Source organism: Mixophyes fleayi, chromosome 9 (assembly GCF_038048845.1).
Source record: "Mixophyes fleayi isolate aMixFle1 chromosome 9, aMixFle1.hap1, whole genome shotgun sequence".
Lineage (NCBI taxonomy): Eukaryota > Metazoa > Chordata > Amphibia > Anura > Limnodynastidae > Mixophyes > Mixophyes fleayi.
In genome coordinates, this window is record NC_134410.1 from 77,709,644 (window position 1) to 77,734,132 (window position 24,489).

Sequence of the window (24,489 nt, forward strand, 5' to 3'; positions counted from 1 at the left end):
CTACCAGTAGCCTAAACAATAATATACTGTTAACTGGGGGGAAAGGGGGAGGGGGGCTTTATGGGGCCTATGTCACAATTTAAAAAGCACTAACAGGAACCAAACCATTATATATACTGTTAATAAGGGGAGGGTTTGATATAAAGACGCACTACCAGTAAACATAGCACTATATACTGTTATTGGGGAGTGTAGGGAGGGGGTGTTGGGGTTTTGACACAATAAAAAGCTAACACAGCCAATGCACAAATAATAATAATAATAATAATAATAATAATAATAATAATAATAATAATAATAAAAAAGACCTACTAGTAAACATATATACTGTTATTGGGGGAGGGGGTTCTGACTTAAGTCAGCAAATGAACAAAAAAAACTCCCTACTAGTAAACATTGTATAGTATTGGGGTAGGGGTGTTCTGTCATAAGCCACAGCACAAAACTAAAAAAAATGAAAGTCCTACTCCTAAATACTATATATTTTTTTATTAGGGTGGAGGGTTCTTGTGTAACGCCCCCTGCGGGGAAAGACAGGGACAGACGCAACACAAAAGAACTCACCTTGAAAACGATGGTCACCTCCAGTCCGCTTCCTATTTCCCAGCTGCGATCCAATCCCAGCAGATCCGCAGCCGCAGTCACCTCCAATCACGTCCCTCTAAGATAGAGACAGAGATTACGGCCGTGCCTACCAGGTAAGGGCTGTCCGAGACTACGGCAAAGAACAAGGGCACAGTCAGTCCAAGCTCCTTGCCGCCTCCTCACTTTGTTCTTGCCAAGACGCGGGGGACTACAGGCACTGAAGGCCAAGACTAATCCGAGGACTAATCCCGCCTCAAGTACCTCACACACCTGCCGGTGAGGGCCTAACCGAAAGGGGGAATCGAGCGTGATACTCACCGGGACACTCCCACTTCCGATCCGGTTCTCCTGCACCTTCCCGACTCCTGCGGATGACAAGAACACACAGCCTCCCACTACGCTCTCCGTGAGACTAAGATGGCACCCACAAAACTGGACTGACTACAACAGCGACCCGACCCTAACAACGTTCTAATGGTCGGCAACGCAACTAGGTCAAACACTATGACTAACTAGGTGTGGTGCACTAACGGAAACTACTCACTTACACGCTACGGGGAACACCAGCCGGTGTTCACAGCCTAAACCGGAGGGCGGTTCCTAACCCCCTCACCCAGGTCGTACCAAGAAGCTGCCTTCTTGCTATGGAGTCACCCACAGGCCCTAAGTACGGGTTTTTTTAAGCCCGGCTGAGGCTCAGTAGAACAGCACACTAACCCGCGGGCCGACTGCCGCACGGAACAGCCGATCGAACTGAACCGCCCGACTGCCTGTACTCGGGTATCTCACACGTGTCCCTACGTCCGGAACCACAGGTCCACCTGCACGGAACCAGCCTTGAGGACCCTTGATCAGAACCACGGCCGCCCCTGGAACTGCCTCAAGGTGTGCTGCACTGCCACCAACTCACTCAGCCACCCCCTCTGGGTACCAGTGTGACCCCGGGGACCTAAGGGACAGGAAAACTACGTGTGTTCTCCCCTGACTATGTGTATGCTGTTACTTACACTTGTCCCCACAGCACGGGTTAGCACAGGAAAACCACAGGAACAAGAGCCTACCTTTAATGGGGGCCTGACGTCTTGCCCCTGGACACAGTTATATAGCACACCAAAATACTGTAATGTAAACTACACTCGCCACACAGACAGAATAAATACAGTATACAGTACTTTGCCCGCTACTTACCCGAGCACACCGCTATTAGCCAACCAGCAGGTTGCTACAGCACCACAGGAGCCTCCGCTCTACTGTACCTCCTAACCACGTGTGCTCACCTCACACAGGACCGCGCCTACACTCACAAGGCTCTACCGCCTCTACCACACACCACCAGGGCCTTATGCCCTACACACCATGGGTCTCTGCCCAGCTACACACAGAGCCTTCTGCTCTGTTTCCTGGGCCTCAGCCCCCTCTCTACCTCAGGGCTCTGAGCCCACTCACTAGGGCCTTATGCCCCACTACTTAGGGGGTCCTAGCCCCTGCCTGAGGCCTGTGGCCTCCCTAACTAACTGAGGGCCTTGTGCCCTTAATAGCCTACAGGCTACCAGCCTCTAACCAGGCCCTCTGGCCTTCCTATGGCCTCTAGGCCACTAACTACCTAAGGGGGTTGTGCCCTTGTATACCCGGGGCTCAGAGTCCCCCTCACTAACTAACAGGGGCTTGTCTCCTTTATCATATATATATGGCCTACTGGCCCACTAACTTGTTGGGGCCTAGTGCCCAGGTCCCTGGGCCTTGTGCCCCTACTTTAGTGTGCCCACGGGCCTTGTGCCCGACCGTGGCCCCGGGCCTAGTACCCGAATTTAACGTTGAGTATACTTACCTGCTCTGCGCAGGATACTCAACTTGCCACGCCGTCTTCTGTTTCTTTCTCCGGGTCTTCCAGACCCTCCAGCCGGCGGCGCCTCTTCTCCTCTTCGGCGCTGTTGAGGGCTGCTTGGCGGGGGCGCTCTCAGCCCTTACAAGGGCTCCCCGCCGACGATCTCCGCTCCGGCGGCTTGCTTGAAGTCTTCTGGCGGCAGGGTAGCTCACGGCCCTTACAAGGGCCCCCTGCCGCCGCTGCTGCTGGCTCAGTTGCTGGACGTCTTGAAGAGACGTCCTCTCTCTTCTCCGCCGACGGACTTCTGACAAAATGGCGCCACCCGGCGACTTATATAGTCGCCGGCGTGACGTCATCAGCCGGCGCGAGCGCTGATTGGCTCGCGTCGGCGCCAATCTTTTGAATGGTCGGGCGCGAGCCGCGATTGGCTCGCGCATCCGGCCGCTGATTGGCCAGCGGGGAAAGATGAGCCCTGATTGGCTCATCCTTCCCCCGCGCCCAGGACCTGCAAGAAAGAAGTTATACTCACCGCCGCTGGATCGATGGACGGGTAAGTACCTCTCCTCTTCTTTCTTCACCCACTTGTAGGGCACTGCCATCTGAGGATTCTTCAGCCCCTCCAGGGGCGCAGCACAGCCTGACATCTTCGCCCTCTTCACGGGCACCAGGCACATCCTCTGTCCCTCCACACTTGCAGGGCCTGATTATCCAATAGGTTGACTTGGCTGTAGCCTAGGGTGCAACATTGTGGCACAGAGGTTTAAACTAAAATGCACTTTCAAATATAAGGGAATATTTGTTCTCCAAAGTAAAAAGAAAACATGAAAGAAAAATATAGAAGGTTTTAATTTTGTTGTATTCCATGGCAAAGACAGGAGACAGTGAGAATAAGCAAGTAGGAGAGATAGGGGCAGTGACAGACACAGGAGAGACAGCACCCTTACATCTTCACTCTCAGTAGCTCTCGTTCATGCCTCCATTCTGCTATACAGTTCTGATTTTACAATGACAATGAAATCAGTGACAAACATTGCTGTGACCCAGTTAATGGCTATTGTCCACTTTTTCGTTATGCACCACATTATTGTGTTAAACGTTGTCATCCATGAGCAGACCACACCCATTCTTACAGTTGGCCACACCCCAATGTAGTGGGCCCCTACAATTGCATTTTCCCGGTGGCTCTTCATGACCCAGTTTGACACTGTACAGATCAGTCTACTGTAAATGTGTGCTGATAAAATTGGTGTGAGAAAGTGAATAGTAGACAATCAGTTGCTACTCATAGTAATAGTATATTAGTAAACTAAGTAGATGTGGAAACAAAAATAATTGCTGTTTTCCAAAAGTGTTTCAAGGATGTGCAAAGATTTGTGTCATTGACATCTACTGATTATTTAGTTACTTTATTAAAACGGTGCTACTCGGCTCAGAGCAGCACACTCTTAAAAAAATATTTCTTGCTTTTAAAATCCCAGATATTTCAATTTGAACACAATTGTGTCACTGACAGCTGAACTGTCTACTGGCCAAAAACAGGGTGCTATTTGACTTTGAGAAACACCCACTCAAAACAGATATATACACTGATCAGTCACAACATTTAAACCACTCGCCTAATATTGTGTAGGTCCCCTTCATGCCTCCAAAAGATCTCTGACCCATCAAGGTGTGTAATCAACAAGATTTCTGAAGGTGTCCTGGGGTATCTGGCATCAAGACGTTAGCAGCAGATCTTTTAAGCCTGTAAGTTGCAAGGCTCTGACTTGTTTCTCAAGCACATCCCACAGATGCTCGATATGGTTGAGATCTGGGGAATTTGAAGGCCAAATCAACTTTTGCAGTGTGGCAGGGCACATTATCCTTCTGAAAGAGGTCACTGCCCAGGGCCGTAACTAGGGCTGTGCGACAGGGGCGACCGCCCAGGGCGCAACGCTGAAGGGGGGCGCAATTTAGGAATATTTTAGGTTAATTTGGTTAAAATTGAGGGCTAGGGGGGCGGCATTTGTCTTTCTCGCCCAGGGCACTAGAATTCTAAGTTACGGCTCTGTCACTGCCATAAGGGAATTTCATTACCATGAAGTAGTGTACTTGGTCTGCAACAATGTTTAGGTAGGTGGCACTTATCAGAGTAACATCCACATGCATGCCAGGACCCAAGATTTCCCAGCAGAACATTGCCCAGAGAATCACACTGCCTCTGTCGGTTTGCCTTCATCCCATAGTGCATCCTGGTGCCATGTCTTCCACAGGTAAACAACGTACACAGCTGGCCATCCACATGATGTAAAAGACCAGGCCACCTTATTCCATTGCTCCATACGCAGCAAGCTGCACTGCACTGTGTGTTCTGGAAACTTCCTATCATAGCCAGCATGAACTATTTCAGCAATTTGTGCTACAATAGGGATTGGACCAGAAGCGCTAACATTCGCTCCCCATGCACATCAAAGAGTCTTGGACGCCCTTGACCATGTTGCCGGTTCACCGGTTATACTTTATATATATATATATATATATATATATATATATATATATATATATATATATATATTTATATATATATTTATAAATATATATATATATATTATATATATTAGAGATGGTCACAGACCCCCGTGTTTTGGTTTTGTATTCGGTTTTGGATCTGGATTACCGTCGTGTTCTGGTTTTGGTTTTGGTTTTGCAAAACCGCCATTGCGTGTTTTGGTTTTGGTTTTGTTTGGTTTTGTTTTGCTATTTTGTTGGAAAATCAATGTTTTTAGGCCTAAAATAACCCAATTTAGTGCTCCACCTGTTTCATAGAAAAGTAATCTAATTGTAAAGCTAATAAATTATCAAAAAAACAGTTTAATTCCTGGCAGGTAGGCCTTCATTTATTCTACACACAAAACAGATTGTCTTCCTCTCCATCTATGCATATTGGCAATGCAGCCATCATCTTTGGATGTATATTACACCCTACACTTGTAGTTAAATATAAAAATAAAATTCAGCCGTTATAGACTGTACAATATTAAGAGAAATGGACAAAGCCAGTTTGGGGTCACTCTGTCTATTACACCCTACCCTTAAGAAGAAATTATCCAAACAGCAGCCTTTCAAGACGATACATGATATGGAAATTCCACAAGTCCCTTTCCTCTTTGGGGGTAGATTGCACCCTACACTTACATAGAAAGTTTTAAAAAGATGTTATCGTCATCATCTTCAGCTTCATCCTCACCCTCATCAGTGTGTACGTCATCATCACAGACTAGTAATTCATCGTCGCTTGAATCCGCCATTAGAGAGCAGTCAGGGCTTGGATGTCTTGAATGGTAAAGGCCTTCCTCGTGGAAGATGTAGTTCATTTTTATAAACATCATTTTCTCCACATTTTTGGGAATTAACCTTCTACGGCGATCACTGACTAAGTTCTCTGCTATGCTGAACACTCGTTCAGAGTACACACTGGAGGGTGGGCAGCTTAAGTATTGCAAAGCAAGTTTGTACATGGGTTTCCAAATGGCCTGCTTTTCTTCCCAGTAAGGAAAGGGACTGTCTGACATTTCCATATCAACTACCTCTTGAATGTAATCCTCCACCATCCTTTGCATGTTTATACTCGTATTGGATGGAGTTATGGGCAAAGTGACACATTTTTTTGAAAAATCCTTCAAACCAGCCCAGATGTTAAATTGTTCTGGTCTGCTCCCTGCGTCTTCCCTGCTTCTTTTGGGGAAATTTTACGAGCAGCAGCAGCTTGAGAAAGTGAAGGAGGACACGTCGTCAAGCCAAGGCCCAGTTCAACGGCCAACTTGCTGAGCAATAGCTCCTTGCAAAAAATCACATCTCGCTCATTTACAAGTAAAGACTCAATGTAGGTCTTAAACCTTGGATCAAGCACAGTGGCCAAAACTTATTGATCCGAGTTCAAGATCTTAATAACTCGAGGATCATTGTGAAGTGAATGAAGTACTTGATCGACAAGGCCAACATACTTTGCTGAATTGCTTGCTTTCAGCTCCTCCTTTATTTTCTCAAGCTGCTTTTCCAATAGTCTAATTAAAGGAATGACTTGGCTCAAACTAGCAGAGTCTGCACTCACCTCACACGTCACAACTTTAAATGGTTTCAGCACCTTGCACAGCACTGAAAGGATTCCCCACTCTGCAAGAGCAAAATACATCCCCCCTCCTTTCCCAATGTAATGGCTTGTGCAATACGCTTGGATGGCTTTGCGCTGTTCCTCCATCCTCTGAAGCATGTACAGGGTGGAATTGCACCTAGTTAACACCTCTTGCTTAAGTTGGTGGCAGGGCAAGTTAAACTGCTCTTGGAGCTGCTGTAATCTCCTACATGCTGTGGCTGAATCCCTGAAATGGCCTGAAATTTTACGGGCCATCGAAAGCATCTCTTGCACCTCATGGTTATTTCGTAGGAAGCTCTGCCCCACCAAGTTGATGGTGTGAGCAAAACAGTTTGAAATTTGAAATCACCCAGCTGTAATGCTCGCACTATATTGTTGGCGTTATCAGAAATGACATACCCTGGGGAGAGTCCAAGTGGTATAAGCCATGTATCAATCACATCTCTCAATTTGCGTAACAAATTGTCATCTGTATGCCTGTTAGTGAAGCCGGTGATACAAAGAGTGGCCTGCCTGTGACAAATGTTACGTATTGGTGTACATGCTGCTGCTATTCCTGCTGGTGAAGGTGAATGGGCTGTTACAGTTATATAATCTTTGGTTTGGCCACTTCCACTTGTCCACATATCTGTGGTTAAGTGGACAGTGGGCAGAATGGCATTTTTCAGCGCAGTCTCTACATTTTTACACACTTTTTGGTGTAGTTGTGGAATTGCTTTACGGGAGAAATGGTGTCGCAATGGAATTCTGTAACGCGGACACAAAACCTCAATTAACTGTGAAAAACCAGCTGCGTTTATTGTGGAGATTGGACGCAGACCTAACACTAACATTGCAGCCATGGTGTCTGTGATTCGCTTGGCGACTGGGTGACTGCTGTCATATTTGCTTCCCCTTGCAAATGATTGTTTCACAGTTAATTGCTGAAATGTAGGACTGCTCATTTTCTTGACCTGTCTCTGGGCTGACGGTTCACCCCCAGCAGCAGCAACAGCAGCAGCAGCAGTGGGACTAACGCTTTCTTCAGAGGAATCAATAATAGTGCAGGAGTCATCCAACCTTAATAAGTGGGATGCCGGGCTAACTCCGAGCGCTACTGAGATTTTTTTGTTTTATGCCCAGGCATGACAATGGCCTTTTTCTTGTCACGTGCCAGAACTGCTGCCACTGGTGCAGGACTTACACAAACAACCTCATCCTTATCAACATCCTCATTAGTGCCCTTGTCGCCTACATAAATCTCCCCCTCATCCTCTTCTAATTCCAAAGTGGCATCCTCAATTTGTGTATTACCGGCTACACTCGGGCTATTAAGGCACACATCAACAGAATGCTCACGATTAGACATCCCACTGTTGGATGGACTCTCCACAGGGATTGGTGTCATTTGTGAATCAGAGCAAACATTATCCTCTAATGCCTTATGAGTTATCTTGCAGCTCGGCTTTGACGCGTAACAGTAGTTGTGCACCAATTGTAGGCTCTGTAACTTTTTGGGATCTGCCACTAATAGCCAAAGGTGAAGGCCTCATTCTCTCTTTGCCACTGTGTGTGTAGAATGGCATGTTGGCAATTTTTTTTTTATCGGCACTTAACTTTTGCTCAGTAACACTTCTTTTTCGCTTCAACACAGTCATTTTTTTGTTTTGTTTTGGTTTTTTGGACTGATTTCAAAACACTTTGTAGTTTGACATCGCCTTGCCCAGATGACGTACTGGGAACACTACCATCAGAACTGGTGACAGAACCTGGTTGCTCATTCTAATCATATGTGGACTGCTTTGAATCAATTCTGAGCCCAAAGCACTTGTAGTCCTAAAAATTATTTGGTAAGATACTGCTGACAGATAGTAATTTTGACAGCCAGAAATATTTATGCACAATTACGGGGGACACCCCAAAAGCACTTGTAGTCCTAAAAATTATTTGGTAAGATACTGCTGACAGATAGTAATTTTGAGAGCCAGAAATATTTATGCACAATTATGGGGGACACCCCAAAAGCACTGGTGAGTGCTAAAAATTATTTGGTAGATACTGCTGACAGATAGTAATTTTGACAGCCAGAAATATTTATGCACAATTATGGGGGACACCCCAAAAGCACTGGTGAGTGCTAAAAATTATTTGGTAGATACTGCTGACAGATAGTAATTTTGACAGCCAGAAATATTTAGGCAAAAAAATGGGGACACCCAAAAAGCACTTTGAGTGCCAAATATCGAAAAAAAGAAACTCCTCTATCCTCCTCTCTTCTCTTGCGATTTTTGTTAGCACAATTGGAATCAGAATATTGTGTTCTCTGTCCCTGCTCTAATCAGCCTGTGACTACACCCTGCTCTCTCCCTCTGTCAAATGGCGATGGATTGCTGTGGAGGCATGTATTTATAATCTTCAAGTATCGCGAGAACCGAGCCCCGAGATCCGAAGACGTCACAATGACGTTTGGCCTCGATTTGGATTCCGAACGGGCGGGGGAGTACCGAGCCATACCCAAAGTTCGGGTGGGTTCGGTTCTCGGGGCCCGCCCATCTCTAATATATATATATATATATATATATATATATATATATATATATATATATAATCAGCATCATCATCATCATTTATTTATATAGCACCAACATATAACGCAGCGCTTTACAATTGGGGACAAATACATTAAGAAACAAACTGGGTAAAACAGACAAAGAGGTGAAAAGGCACTGCTCGCAAACTTACAATATATATATTGTAGCAGTATGGTATACGCCCCCATGATATTGTTGTTAGTGAGCTACCTGATAACAGAGAGCAAAAGCTACATAAAGATCAGGAAACTTTACTCTTTGATGAAAAAACTGTCTTTGTTTCTGCAGAAATGCCTGTTGTGAGTGGTAATGAAATATGGACCCCAGTGTATATCCCTCCGCTTTCTCAGCCAGTGATTGAAAAGCAAATGGAGGATACAACCAAAGTGCAACCAGTGACTGTAAGAACTGACCTGTCAACTGCTGAGTGGACCAGACAGGAATTTCTAGCTGCACGTGCCAGAATGGCACAAAGAGTAACTTTACAGGAAGAGAAGTTGTACTTACAAGAAAGGGGACACGTGGAAGGACAAAACCCACAAACAGTATCACAGCTACTTGCAGGACGTGTTCAATTTAAATTCATGTTACCTGAGGTGCTAGTACTGCTTATATCCGAGTCCCTTGTGAGTGAAGCACCATTGTGGGAGGACTTATCATCGTATGGAAGAGAGCAGTGTTGGCTTACTGATGGTTCTGACACACTAACAGCTAAAGGACAAGTGTGTTCTGCTACAGCTATGCAACCAACTTCACAGAGCATCATACATCAGACAAGAGGAGGGAGAATCCAACCAGTTTGCTGACTTTACGTCTGTTGTCTAAGTCACTAAAGAGATTACAGGTCTAATTCTTTACATTGATAGCTGGGCTTTTTTTAAAGGACTGACTGTTTGAATGTTCTCCTGCAAACAGGGCCGGACTGGCCATCTGGCACTTCTGGCATTTGCCAGAAGGGCCGATGGCTGTATGGGCCGGTCCGGTCCCTGCGCTTCATGTCCCGCAGCTTTTTCCTCCTTTTTTTTTTTTTTTAACTTCCGCGCGGCTGCGCGATGTGACGTCATGACGTCACGCAGCCGCCTAGGAGCCGTCAGTCTTTTGAACTCGCGGGGTTGTTGAGGTGAGTTGGTGTGTCCGGGGGATAATGACAGGTACTGCAAGGGAGGGGAATGAGTAAAAATACACGGAGGAAGTGATTGACAATGGCTGCAGGGGGAAGGGGGGGTGTGACAATGGCTGCAGGGGGAAGGGGGGGTGTGTGACAATGGCTGCAGGGGGAAGGGGGGTGTGACAATGGCTGCAGGGGGAAGGGGGGGTGTGTGACAATGGCTGCAGGGGGAAGGGGGAGTGTGACAATGGCTGCAGGGGGAAGGGGGTGTGTGTGAAAATGGCTGCAGGGGGAAGGGGGAGTGTGACAATGGCTGCAGGGGGAAGGGGGGTGTGTGACAATGGCTGCAGGGGGAAGGGGGAGTGTGACAATGGCTGCAGGGGGAAGGGGGGGTGTGTGACAATGGCTGCAGGGGGAAGGGGGGGTGTGACAATGGCTGCAGGGGGAAGGGGGGGTGTGTGACAATGGCTGCAGGGGGAAGGGGGGTGTGTGTGACAATGGCTGCAGGGGGAAGGGGGAGTGTGACAATGGCTGCAGGGGGAAGGGGGGGTGTGTGACAATGGCTGTAGGGGGAAGGGGGGGTGTGACAATGGCTGCAGGGGGAAGGGGGGGGGTTGTGTGACAATGGCCGCAGGGGGAAGGGGGGGTGTGGCAATGGCTGCAGGGGGAAGGGGGTGTGTGTGACAATGGCTGCAGGGGGAACGGGAAGGGTGTGACAATGTCTGCAGGGGGAAGGGGGGTGTGTGACAATGGCTGCAGGGAGGAAGGGGGATGTGTGACAATGTCTGCAGGGGGAGGGGATGACAATGGCTGCAGGGGGAAGAGGGGGTGTGTGACAATGGCTGCAGGGGGAAGGGGGGGTGTGTGACAATGGCTGCAGGGGGAATTAGGAGTGAAAATGTCTGTATGGGGGCAATGGCTGTAGGAGGTGGAAAATAAAAAATGGCTAATCTGTGTGGGGGACAATATATGACTATAATGTGTGTGGGGACAGTATATGACTATAATGTGTGTGGGGACAGTATATGACTATAATGTGTGTGGGGGGACAGTATATAACTGTAATGTGTGTGGGGGGACAGTATATAACTGTAATGTGTGTGGGGGACAGTATATGACTATAATGTGTGTGGGGAACAGTATATGACTAATGTGTGTGGGGGGACAGTATATGACTATAATGTGTGGGGGGGGACAGTATATGACTATAATGTGTATGGGGGACAGTATATGACTAATGTATGCTATTAAGTGAATGTGGGGCTGTTTGGGGAAAATTAGGTATATTTATTAAATGAAATTATGAATTATTTAATGCCTGAGATGGTTGTGGGAAATGTTTATTTTTATTAAATATAAATGCTATTTAATTTCTTGCTGGGGTTGTTTGGAGGGAGGGAAAGCGGTTAATTTATTAAATGGGAATACTATTAATTTAATGTTGGGGCTTGTTGTAGGAAAATAGGTCTATTTATTAAATGTATATACTATTTAATGTCAGGGCTAGTTGGAGGGAAATAGATGTATTTCTCAAATGTGAATACTATCATTTTAATGTTGGGGCTGGAGTGAGGCCTAATTTTAAAACGTGGGTGTTATATTGATTTAACACCGCTGCTGGTTGGAGTTTTCTAAATTTCATGTAACCATTTTTTTTTTCAAATAGGGCCCCCAACATTCCAGGATCCAGACAAGCAGCAACTGATCTAAAGACACCAGCGGCCACAAGTGGAGACAATGACAAGACAGGTAAGAGAGACCAGGACATTCTCCCAACTGTCCTGAATTTGGTGGGTGACTGTCCCACTTAGTCAGGATTTGGTCTGACTACAAGGACAGTTGGGAGTTATGTACTGCTTCACATTGTACTGCTTGTGAAGGCAGAACTGTGTGCACCTAATAGTAGTGCTCACAGTATTGCCTGTGTATTTGTTGAAAATGTGTCTAATAACCATATTACATCATAGGAGTCCCCCTGTCTTAAGTGCCTAGGGCCCCAGAGCCTTAATCCAGCTTTGATTAGCAGGAGGGAGCGGATAGCTACTCCCAGTTCCTGGATAGGACACAGCCTGCAGAGCAAGCCGAGGAGCTCTAAGTCTCATGAGATTTATTAATCTTGTGAGACTAAGTGCATCCCTGCTCACTCTACAGGAAGTTCCCACCCTGCTGGATGTCAGCAGCTTCAGAAGCATAGATATAAGTGCAGTGGGCTGGGGGTGTTGTAATGTGTTTCTGGGGTGGGGTGTGATATGATAGGGAGGGCCTGATAAATGTAATATTTTCTTATAATGTATGTATCAATGCCCCATGTTGACCACGCCCCCAACATAATGTGGGCACGCCCCTGGCGGCGCCGCTGCTGCGCAGCGGCACACAGTTTTGTCCTGCTGATCAACAGAGGTGGGCCTGTATGCTTGAAATGCCAGGGCTGATTTTTAGTCCCAGTCCGGCCCTGCCTGCAAATATGACTACAGGATAATTAACAACAAACCCACTTACAGAAAACTAACACGTGGGAGAAGATGTCTGTGGGACAAGTTAATGCACATAATGAGCAAGTAAATGAACGAACTATAGAACACAGTGTGCAAATTACACCAGATGAGAAAGCACTGATAGTGCTAGGATGCTGTGTACAAGAGACATCAGGCCATAGGCCACAGAGGAGCTGAACTAAATTCCAGCAAGCAATGTGACTTCATCGGTGGAAGAAGAGTGAAATGATGCTGTCTCAATCAGTTTAATGCAAGTCAAGAGACTACCCTGAAATAACTAGTAATTGTTTTACATAAAGGGAAGCCGTTAGTAGATGACCCTTTTCTCAGGCTTACTCCAACAGCTAAAACACAAAGCACATAAATGCATAGTAATGGGTATAATTGACATACCTACTATAGAAATGCAGAATTATTTTGATTAGGAATAACAGGTTGACGAAAATTATAAAGTAAAATATTGTGTTTAATTAACCCCCCATTGTGATTCCGCACATCCAGTAGATGCCATAACAGTACAAGTATGGCTCAGTTCTCATAAGATTCAGATTATGTGGGAAATATTAATAGCACAGGCTAGCCAGAAGGTGTAAATAATAATGCTGATATGGATGTACTTTATGATCATGATACTGACATCAGAGTCTCCTTTTTTACAGAACAATATCTCTGCCATGATGTTTTACTGTGGACGTTGGGGATATCAGCGCTAATGGTCACCAACAAACATGTGTCACCAGAGATATCAATGACAGCAGCAAACAGCACTTCATCCTGTGCCGATCTACCATGTCTGTGGGATCTGTGTCTGCTGAATTTCTGAGAGAGGAAAAACTAACTGTTGAAAAAAACACATTTAATGACTAACCATCCCTATACAATCTAGGATAAATGTGAAATTCCAAAAGACAATTGCAAAAGATTCAACAGTAGATATCAAACAACTAAATATAGTATACAAGTTAGCAGTTTTAAGAAATCATGATATTGGAATGCATTGAATGGCAAAGTTCCATTGCCCAATTTAACTAATCAAGGTTTAGCCAATGTGTATTCATTGATTCTTCAAGGAATGTTTTATTATGTGTGGTAATATGCTAATTATGCAAGATAATGATTGGTCATTGTTTGGTTGGGAATTTGGGGATAACAGACAGCGATGTATATACTTGTTTTGATTATATTAATAATGATATATGTATTTGTTTACATTGTTTTATGTAATCACAAACCAATTATGCTTAAATATATTAGTATCTGTCTTAAAGAGTAAAGGGGTGGAATGTAGCAGTATGTGCTATGATCTGCCTTGTCTCTTTGTGTGCATTTTATCCTGTGTTATGATTTGCCTTGTTGCTCTGTGTGCATATTACCCTGCAGTACCTGTGATTCTCCAGAGGAGCTGCTGTTCGGCCATTCCTACTATCAGGGGTTAACTAGCACTGCTAGTTAATTATCCACACCTGTCTGTGGCCTATATATGCCTGCTATTACCAGAATCCTTTGCTGGTCATTGAAGTTCCTAGCCTGCTCATGTGTCTCTGTTCCTGGTTTCAAGTTAAGTCATTTGCTGCATTTCATTATTATTTTACCTGTTTGCCAAGATCTGGAAATCCATTGTTTCATTCAGCTTGAACTGTTTACTGTTTATTTGCCTTCCCTGGACTATACCTTTACTGCAATAAACAGTTTAAACATTTTTATCATGTGTCTGGCTCCATGGCTGTAATCAAGGAATTTGTTTTGAACAGAACCATAACAGTATGGTATTATTTTCCTTTAATTATGAAACAAGATGGAGCCTATCATTGATTTCTATGTGTCTCTTTATGAACAGATACTAAGTCTGTGATGTTTCAGCACATTATTTACTTGTCTTTTATGGCCATGTTTTCCCTAAACCTAGTATAGTGGACTATGTCCTTCAACTCACCTCAGACAATGGTTATTTACCAACTTAGGGTAATGTTGGTTTTACAACAGACAGAGAGTATTTGTGTATTCTTAAGTATTTGTTGTAATGTTTATTGTTAAGCAATATATGGATATAATTGCTTAGTTTGCAAACTTAGCTGTTTTACTCAGAATGATACTGTCATGAATTTCCCATATTGCATCAGCATTCACTTTAGTATAAGGAAAATGATTATATAACATGGCATAGTTCAGACCTTCTTGAGACCTCGCTGGTGAGTCAGGAAGGCTGTGCCAGATCTCCTCCATCAAAGTATTCTAGGATGCATCATTCAACTTGAATGTGGGATCTCCATGCTGAAAATCCAGGGAATTACGTGTGTGTCTAACAACCTATCGAAGCTAAGTATTTTAATTGTCATATTAATTATTCAATCTTTTTCTTATACATAGTTTGTGAGTGTATCATTCGTTCTTTGTGCTAGAATTTCATGATTGTAATCTTGGAACCTGATAATATATATATATATATATATATATATATATATATATATATATATATATATATATATATATTAGTCAAAACATCAGGTTAGCGTTACCTTCCTGGGGTAGGTGGCTGCTTTTCATACACATCAGTGGAATATATCACACAAGTCCAGTGCCTTGGTTCAAATAACCTCAGCTAGAATACACTAGTAAATCTCGAAGCTCTAATGACTTCTTCACATATACTTCTGTCTACCGCTTCTATCGAAATGCTCTGGACACTACAAAACAAACATACTTCCAATCTCTTATCTATGCTCAGGCTTCTAACCCCAAAAGCCTTTTCAATACATTTAAACATCTTCTCAATCCTCCTACCCCAAACCCTCCATCTACTATCAGTGCTCAGGATCTTGCTTCCTACTTCAAGGACAAGATTGATAAGATCAGACTAGAAATGGTATCCTCTTCCTCGACAAGCAATCGGCTCAATTCCTTCCCACTACCCTCTGACACCCTCTCTTCATTTGACCCCACAAATGAAGAGGAGATTTCATCTCTATGCGGATGATACCCAAATCTATCTATCCTTTCCTGATCTCTCGACATCTGTGTTGTCCCGTGTAACTGACTGTCTTTCTGCCATATCATCTTGGATGTTCTCTCGCCAACTCAAACTTAATCTTTCAAAAACAGAGTTAATAATATTCCCACCCACCAACAAGAGCATACCTGACATTTCTATATCTGTTGAGAACATGACCATAAATCCCACCCCACAAGCTCGCTGCCTAGGTGTAATCCTTGATTCACACCTATCCTTTGTTCCCCACATTGACTCTATATCTAAATCATGTTACATACATCTAAAGAACATTTCCAGAATCCGCACATATCTCACGCAAGACACTGCTGAAACCTTAAATCATGCACTTATCATCTCCCGCATTGACTATTGCAATTCCCTCCTTACTGGTCTTCCCAAAAACAGACTCAAACCCCTGCAATCTATTTTGCATGCTGCGGCAAGACTGATTTTCCTTGAAAATTGCTATTCCTCTGTTGAATCACTCTGTATGTCTCTACACTGGCTGCCTGTCTTCTACCGAATCCAATATAAAATACGTTTACTAAGGCCATCAACAAAGCTGCACCAACATACATCTCCTCTCTTGTCTCAAAATACCTCCCAACTCGGCAACTCCGTTCTGCAAAAGATCTGCGTCTCTCATCAACCCTCATTACATCCTCCCATTCCCGGTTACAGGACTTTTTTCGGGCTACACCCACTCTATGGAATTCTCTCCCTCACACAATAAGACTCTCCTCTGGCCTACAAACTTTCAAGCGTTCTCTGAAAACCTACCTATTCAGACAAGCTAATAATATTCCTCAACCACCCTCTAAACCTCACTACCTTTAGCCTGTTACCGCCTGTTACACAATTTCACACAAGACAACTACCCCCTGACCAACATTGTTGTGTGACAGGATCATTTAGCTTATGAGTCACTTTTACCTTTGCAGTCTGGCTGGGCCAAGATGCAAAATGTATACTTAACCTCATGTGTCAATCTCCCATTGTCCCATAGATTGTAAGCTTGCGAGCAGGGCCTTCTCACCTCTTTATCTGTTTTACCCAGTTTGTTTATTAGTTTATTATGTTTGTCCCTAATTGTAAAGCGCTACGGAATATGTTGGCGCTATATAAATAAATGATGATGATGATGATAGTTTTATTCACCTATATCAAAAATAAAAAAAACATAAACACAATCCTAGTCTGTACAGCTTCTAACTAATACACACAATATAATCTACCTGAACCTGCAAAATCACACCTGCAAAATAACAGCACTGACTGGTGACAAATTGCATTGTCTTTCCAGGTGATGAGAGTTTCTGAGAACTGCTAGCAGCTTTTTATCAGCACCTTACAGGTGCAACTTCTGATTAGCCTAACTTGTTAGTATGTTGGAAGACCCAAAATAGGCCTTATGAATGGAGCCTGCCCTTCTCTCTCCATTCATATCCCCATGGTCCTCCTGACCTGAAGATCCCCAAAAAATTTCAAGCATTTACTTTTGGAATTACAAAACTGGGGTCTATGTGACCTGAAGATCAGAAAATGTTTTCATGCGTGGACAAATATTGTGAGACATCTTCATGGACTCTTTGGAATAACAAATATTTAGGGACATGGGGTTAAAAGCTGCTGACAAAAGAAGAAGACATCAGATTGGTCAGTATATATGGTTTTATTATTTTAATAAATAGATGTGGTATTAAAGAGGGTGTGCTGTGTTTTTATTAGGGTTTTATTATTTTTATTAAAATGTTGTGGTTTTTGCGATAGTGTAGTGACTTATTTAACATTTTTGTTTGTGGAACTATAGGTCGAGGCAAGGCATGGGTGTCACACCATGTTGACACTTGTGGTTCTCCAAGTGCCAAAATGACCTGGCTGCCATTGGTATGCTGATGCTTGTAGTTCTACAAGCATCAGCATGCCCACACTGTTTAGGTCAGCCTGGCCTGGCTGGGACTTGTAGGTCCACAGATAAAAATGGCATCTATTTTTTTCTCATACTATCGCTGTTATTACCCTACACCAACTGCACATGGGGTGTAGGAAGAGCCCTAGTGCTTTCAGTACTGGGCTGGTTATTCATAGAGGGGAGGGTGCATTTTCTTTTTCTGTGGAGCCCCCTCCTTAGGAAATAAAGTCCAGTGCTGAACAGTCTGGGGTTGGTTTGTCATTTTGGCAGGGGAACTCCTGCTGCGTGTACTTCTGCTATAGTGCCAACCACACCTTCTGGTTTGCCTAGTGCTGGTTGCCTGAAAATTGTGGAGACCCCCTTTCAATTTTTTGCGCAACCAGCAGTAGGCTGGCAGCACTAGGGGTAATAGTGCTTGGACGGGAGGACCCCACACATTTTTTTTTCTAATAATATAATTTAATTTAGCCTAAAATCGCCAAAGTTTGCAATGCAAAACTTTCAACCAATCAGAAATCAGTATTGGTTTGCAAATGGCATTTTCAGCTAAACACCATTGAGTTTGCTAAACATGGGCGACTTCAAAATTGGCACAAATCACGAGAGATGAACAGCGATTTGAGAGATCATACTAAAAATCACTACTTAATACATATAGCGACTTGGGGACTGAAATCTTCTGCGATTTGCTGCGAAAACGCTGAAAAAATTGGACCTTGATACATTTACCACCTGGTATTCTATAAGGTTTCAACTTAAACTTCACCCCTGTTTAAGAGACTATGTCATGCTTAATGACTGTTGATTTGTCTGGTATATCCACAAACAAATCTTTATTTCTTATGAGAAACTCTTTAGCCTTATGATGTTGAATGGCTGAGAGTATTTTGACCACCAAAGAGAACAGGGTAGCTGACAAAGCTACTCTATCTTTCTACGGTTTTATAAGGTTTACATGATAGATCTGTTCTGGCTTTCTTTTCCCTGGCTGGTATACCTTATAATTAACTTCTCCTTCCTATTTAAAGAAAAAATTACTTTCTACCATGGGTACCAAAACAAGCACTCTGTCCCCAAGAGCAAAAGTGCATAATTGGACATTACGGTTATACACCTTTTGTTGTGCCTGTTGTTCAATGTGCTTGTTCACTATTGGCACAACTGCAGCTATTCTGTCCTGTATTTGAGAAACATGTTCAATCACTGTTTTATAGGGACTGGGTTTCCCCTCCTATGCCTCCTTTGCAATATCCAACAGACCACTAGAGTTTCTCCCATACAGCAAATCAAAAGGTAAAAATAGGGTAACAAACAATCCCAGTTTTCTAATTTTTACCCACTACCTTGCTGAGTAACCCTAAACTGGCGGCACAAATCTTTCATAATTCTAGAAATTAATGGTGTACCCTAGTCAGTGAGGTACCCCTTATCTGCTAAAGACATGTACCAATTCCCTAGTAGTAGCATTGTGCAACGGTATCACTTCCGGGTATCTTGGAGCGTAATCCAGTATCACCTGGATCTGCCCAGGATCACCTATTCTGATGATCCTGGGCAGACTTCATTAGAGTTCCAACCAAATCCATAGTTAAGCTTTCAAATGGGACCTCAATAATAGATCATGGGACAAGCAGACTTTTAAAATGTGGATTAGGAGTACAGCATTGATACTCATGGCAGGATGCACATTAGTCAGATACATCTTTATGGACCCAAATTTTTTCTTGCTTTTACCAAAGTAGGGTCTTTTAACCATTCTAAGGCAACTGGTTCAAAACATTTTCTACTTAAGTAGGAGGTACATTATCCTGCACTCTGCTGCTGCCCTTGTCATTTTCTGACTGATTCCCCAATCATGTTTGAGAAATTTTGTCACAGGACCTACAGCTTGCCTACCGGGGTCTGGTGTGCTTACTTGACCTCCTACACCAGGTCTCTCAGGTACTAATGCGCCAGGTCCTCTCCAAAGCTGGGCGCCATCTTGGATTTGATAGCATGGTCAGACCAGTCTTTTATTATCTTTGGTATTGAGCCATAGGCTTATTAGATATCACTCTCCATCACTACCCCTAACTGTTCAAGGCTCCTGGACAGTCCAGAGAGTGCCAGATCTTCATGTCCTGTAATCTGTGCAGTTTTTGGATTGTTTGGCTCCCTGGTCATCTCCTCTCCTGGTATTCTGTTGTCTCAGCATCCTGGTATTCTGCAATTCTAGTATCCTGTATCCAAATCCCTTCTACTGTAGTGTTATATGCTTCTAAGCTAATCCTGGTATCCTGTATCTGAATCTCTTCCATTGACCCTGGTATCCAGCGCCCAACCTCTTTGCTCTTGTTAGCATATCTACCCATCCAGATAATCGTGTCCTATTGAGTGAAGCAGCAAAGTCAAATCCTCCCCATGTATACAATTTACCCTCAATAGACTTCCTTTGATGCTTTAAGGGGATTTTAAAAGAGTAACCAACCATACTATCAGAATCTAGCAGAGCCTTTACACTTTTGCCTTCTACAGTAATTACACACATTTGTTTGTGTGGCCCAACCTGTTGGTCTGCAGTGCAGGGTAGCTGAGCAAAGAAAGATGTTCTACAATGTATAAAAGCAGTATCACATTGCATAGGTTCATACTTTGTATATGTCTTTTCATAACATGTCTCAGGAAATGTCTTCATGATCCGTGTGTATCACATACAATTTGATGAAGAGGATAAAAAGCACAACATGGTGCTTTATCCTTTAATATACTTTAAAACATTCTTCTTTCATAAAACCATGATATAAAACAAAAGAACAAAAATGCAGCTCATAAATTAGTGAATGGCAATTTCGTCTACCAGAGTCCTGAGGGGTAAACAACATGTAGCATGCAATAGAACGCTGCTCTCCTTGAGCACTCGCTGGAATTAGTGCAGGGACTCCGGTATCCAAAATGCTCCACTCCCTTAGTTTATGCAATGCGTTTCAACCTATCCAAAGCCGGTCTTTTCCAAAGATTATAAACCACAATGCTGCTATCAAGATATTTATACACATATGTAAATTAAAACTGAGCGTTGCTGCTATACGCGTCCGTTTAAGATTCATTTTCAACACGAAGCTGGGTTTTTGCACATATATTCCTATTCTGGATGTCTCCGAGAGAGGCTTGAAACGCAAATGAACTTCCGTATACACTGAAAAAGATATCCTTTCCTTATTGTTATCAATTATTGCAGCAACAAAAAACATTGCTTACTGTTCATTAATTGTCTGAATGAACAACTAAATATATATTGCGCCTCACTATAAGAATCCCATAAACAGAACATACTGAAAGACATATACATCCATAATACCATAAAAAACGAAGAGGTAGATTATTAGAGGAAGTATTTTCATCAAAGCAATATCAGAACTTAGATGAAGATCTGGACACTGTTATGAAAAAGTTGGAAATTGCTCTGCTGAAGGAGGATAAAATCTGGTGGTAATTAGTTACGATGGAAAGATACATAGTATACCAATTGATACCGAAAGGTCTGAAAATTAATAAACCACCATCCTTCAGCACAGCAAGAACCGAATTTAAAGAGGAATGGGAAAAGATACTATATACATGTTCCTTTTCCTTGATTAATTTGATAGTGAAGGAAAGAAAGGGAGACTTGGAGGTGTTAAATGAAGAAGTTACTTATTTACAGAATCTACTAAGCCCGTTTAGTGATTTGAAAGAATTCATAGAAATAGAGAAGAAAATTGAGTAGAAAATTAAGAAGAATACGAGGGAAATTATAAATGAGAAGCAAAATAAGTATAATAGAGATAAAACCAATTGTAGTATGGAAAAGGAATGTTCCATATCCTCTTATAGATCATTATCCTCAGATTTGTCTGAAAAGATAGAAACTGAAACTTATATTCCTAGCTTTAAACCACATAAATATGAGTCAAAGAAAGGATGATTCGGTACATTCAATTACAACTCTGGTTATCAGTTTGATAGAAGATATAACAAGATATTTAATTATAAGTCCCCTAAAAATAAGAATTACAGTACTCCATTACTCGAGAGAAAAAGAATGGAAAGGAATTACAAAGCTTATAGAGACACAGCGGATGTATATAGAGAAAATCATTGGCAAAGAATTACTAGAAAAAATTACAGAACTAGGGATTTAAGAAATAAATCAATAAATGAGGAACCTTTATGTCAGAATCGTTATGACCTACTGGCACATTACTCTCCTTATAACCCTTTTTTGTCTCAGAATCGCCCTTTCAGAAAGAGAAGATAGTCAATTTATTGAAAATTAATAAAAGAAAAGAGGAAAGAGAGCAAAAAAAAAAGTTGAAAAAAATAAAAAGGAATGGGAATATTTCCAAATTTAAGGAAAATATCATAAATATCAAAGACAATGGAAAATCTGTCAAAAAATATATATAGGATAAAGGAAAAAAATTATAATTTAAGTTCAAGGATATTAACAAAGAAAGAAATTTCACTCTTAGAAAGAGGGATTAATTTTGCCCCCACTATTGGTATTAATAATTTTGATTTATCTGTAGATGTACTTAAATTTGGTAGAACGTTACCCCTAAAAAAAAAAATTCTTGTAAAGGAAAAAAAAAAACAATTTGGAGGATAGAATAAGTGAACAAATTTTGGAAGCCAATTTAGAATCCAACACAACCTTTAAGAAATTTCCCTTTATGTAAGTGGCAGAGAAAGTTGACTTTTTCTTAGAGAGTTTTACAAAACTGGTACAAGATGTTTTGGAAATAATTAATAATAAACCTAAGAAAAATATCTTGAACTATAGCGAAAGGAAATCTCTGAAAGATTTACAGCAGGATCCTAATATAGTGATAAAATCAGCGGGTATGGGAGGAAGTGTAGTCATCATGGATCGTCATAAATATGAAGCTGAAATATACTGCCAATTAATTGAGGTTAATACATCTATTAAAAAGGACCCTATCGATGGAATTAAAAGAAAGATAAAAAGGATAGTATGTAAATATCTAGCTGATAATACCATCTCTACACAAACAGCTGAATCTTTAAAAATTGAAAATCCGACCACTCCATCCATTTATATCCTTCCAAAGATTCATAAGAATACAGATAACCCCCCCAGGAAGGCCCATTATTGCGGGTGTTGGTTCTATAACTGTAAATATTGCAGAATTTGTTGATCTTCACCTTCAACCTATTGTCATAAAAACTAGGTTTTCTTTGAGAGACATAGGTGATATTCTGGAGAAAGTATCCAAAATAAAATGGAATTTAGATTATATATTGATAACAGCTGATGTCAGCTCTCTCTATATGATAATTGATAATGCACAGGATATGAGAGCCACTAAGGATGCACTGTATTCAAGTGAATATAGTGAAATATTTCATTATGGAATGTATTGAATTAATTTTGAAAAACAATTATTTTTGTTTTGATGGTCATCTATACTTACAGGATGTAGGCACAGCCATGGGCACTAGGTTCACCCCTAGTTATGCAAATTTATTTATGGTCTTCTGGGAAAATCGTTTTGTATGGAATGGCCATGGATATCGGGCGAACCTAGTGTCCTGGCATAGATATATAGATAATATTTTGTTTATATGAAAGGGATCTAGAGAGTCCTTGGAAGTTTTGTGCAGACATTTAAATGAAAATCCCTATAATATCATCCTTACCTTTGATGTCAGTGAAATTCAAGTTAATTTTTTGGATCTAACCGTCTATATTGATAAGGGCTCTTTATGTATGAAAACCTACTATAAACCAACTGATTCAAATTCCTATATTCAGGCAAACAGCGAGCACCATTTGAACTGGCTTAGTGGTATTACCTATGGCCAGTTCAGAAGATTAAAACGAAATTGTTCTGATCACAATATATATGAGATCCAAGTGGAAGAAATGAAGAATATTTTTTTACAGAAAGTGTATAAAAAAAACAATTCGAGGAGGCTGAAAGAAAAATCACCACCTTAGGTAGAAATAGTATCCTATATAATAAACATCAGAATAAAATGAGGATTGCAAACAATGATAAGAGATATAAATAGGCATTTTTTTCACAAAACAATTCTAACCATAAGGAAATTGAGACCATTTTCAATATTGGTATATTCTTTTAAAAGATCCCATTCTTAAAAAAGTACTTCCTTCATTTATCAAAAAGCACCATCTTTAAAACAGAAATTAGTTAGAAGTGTTCTTCCTACATCTAATAATATTAAAACTAAAGGCTTCTTTAAATGTGTAACTTGTATAGCATGTAAGACCTGTAAAAAAAGATCAAAGTGAATATACCCATTTTCAAGTTTGGAATCAAGAATATAAAATACATGACTTCATTACATGCCACACTAAGAATGTGGTGTATTTGATTGAATGTACATGTGGTCTCTTTTATGTGGGACATACTTCCAGGCCTTTGAAAGTGAGACTCTTGGAGCATATAAGGAATATTAAAAAGGGAATAGAAAATCACTTCATTCCAGCTCATTTTAAGAAAATACATCTGTGTTCGGAAGTAGAAATTAAAAATGTCTGGGGTATCCAACGTATAAATTCCAATTGGAGAAAAAGATATACTTCATCTCATTAGGTCAACAGAGATGAAATGGATTTATACTTTTGTAACAACTAACAACTACCAATAGAGGTCATTGATTGACTCCTTGATACTTTGTAATGATCACAATTTATTAATGGTGTTGAAAGGTCACATCATCTGAGTAAAAATTAGGATACATCACTATTATAATTACCTTTAATGGTGATTATATTTAATTAATGTTGCTTCATATGTCATAAAGTGAGAAGAAATAAAGATATACCCCTACAGCAAATATTTAATCACTAAGTGATATCAAATATTT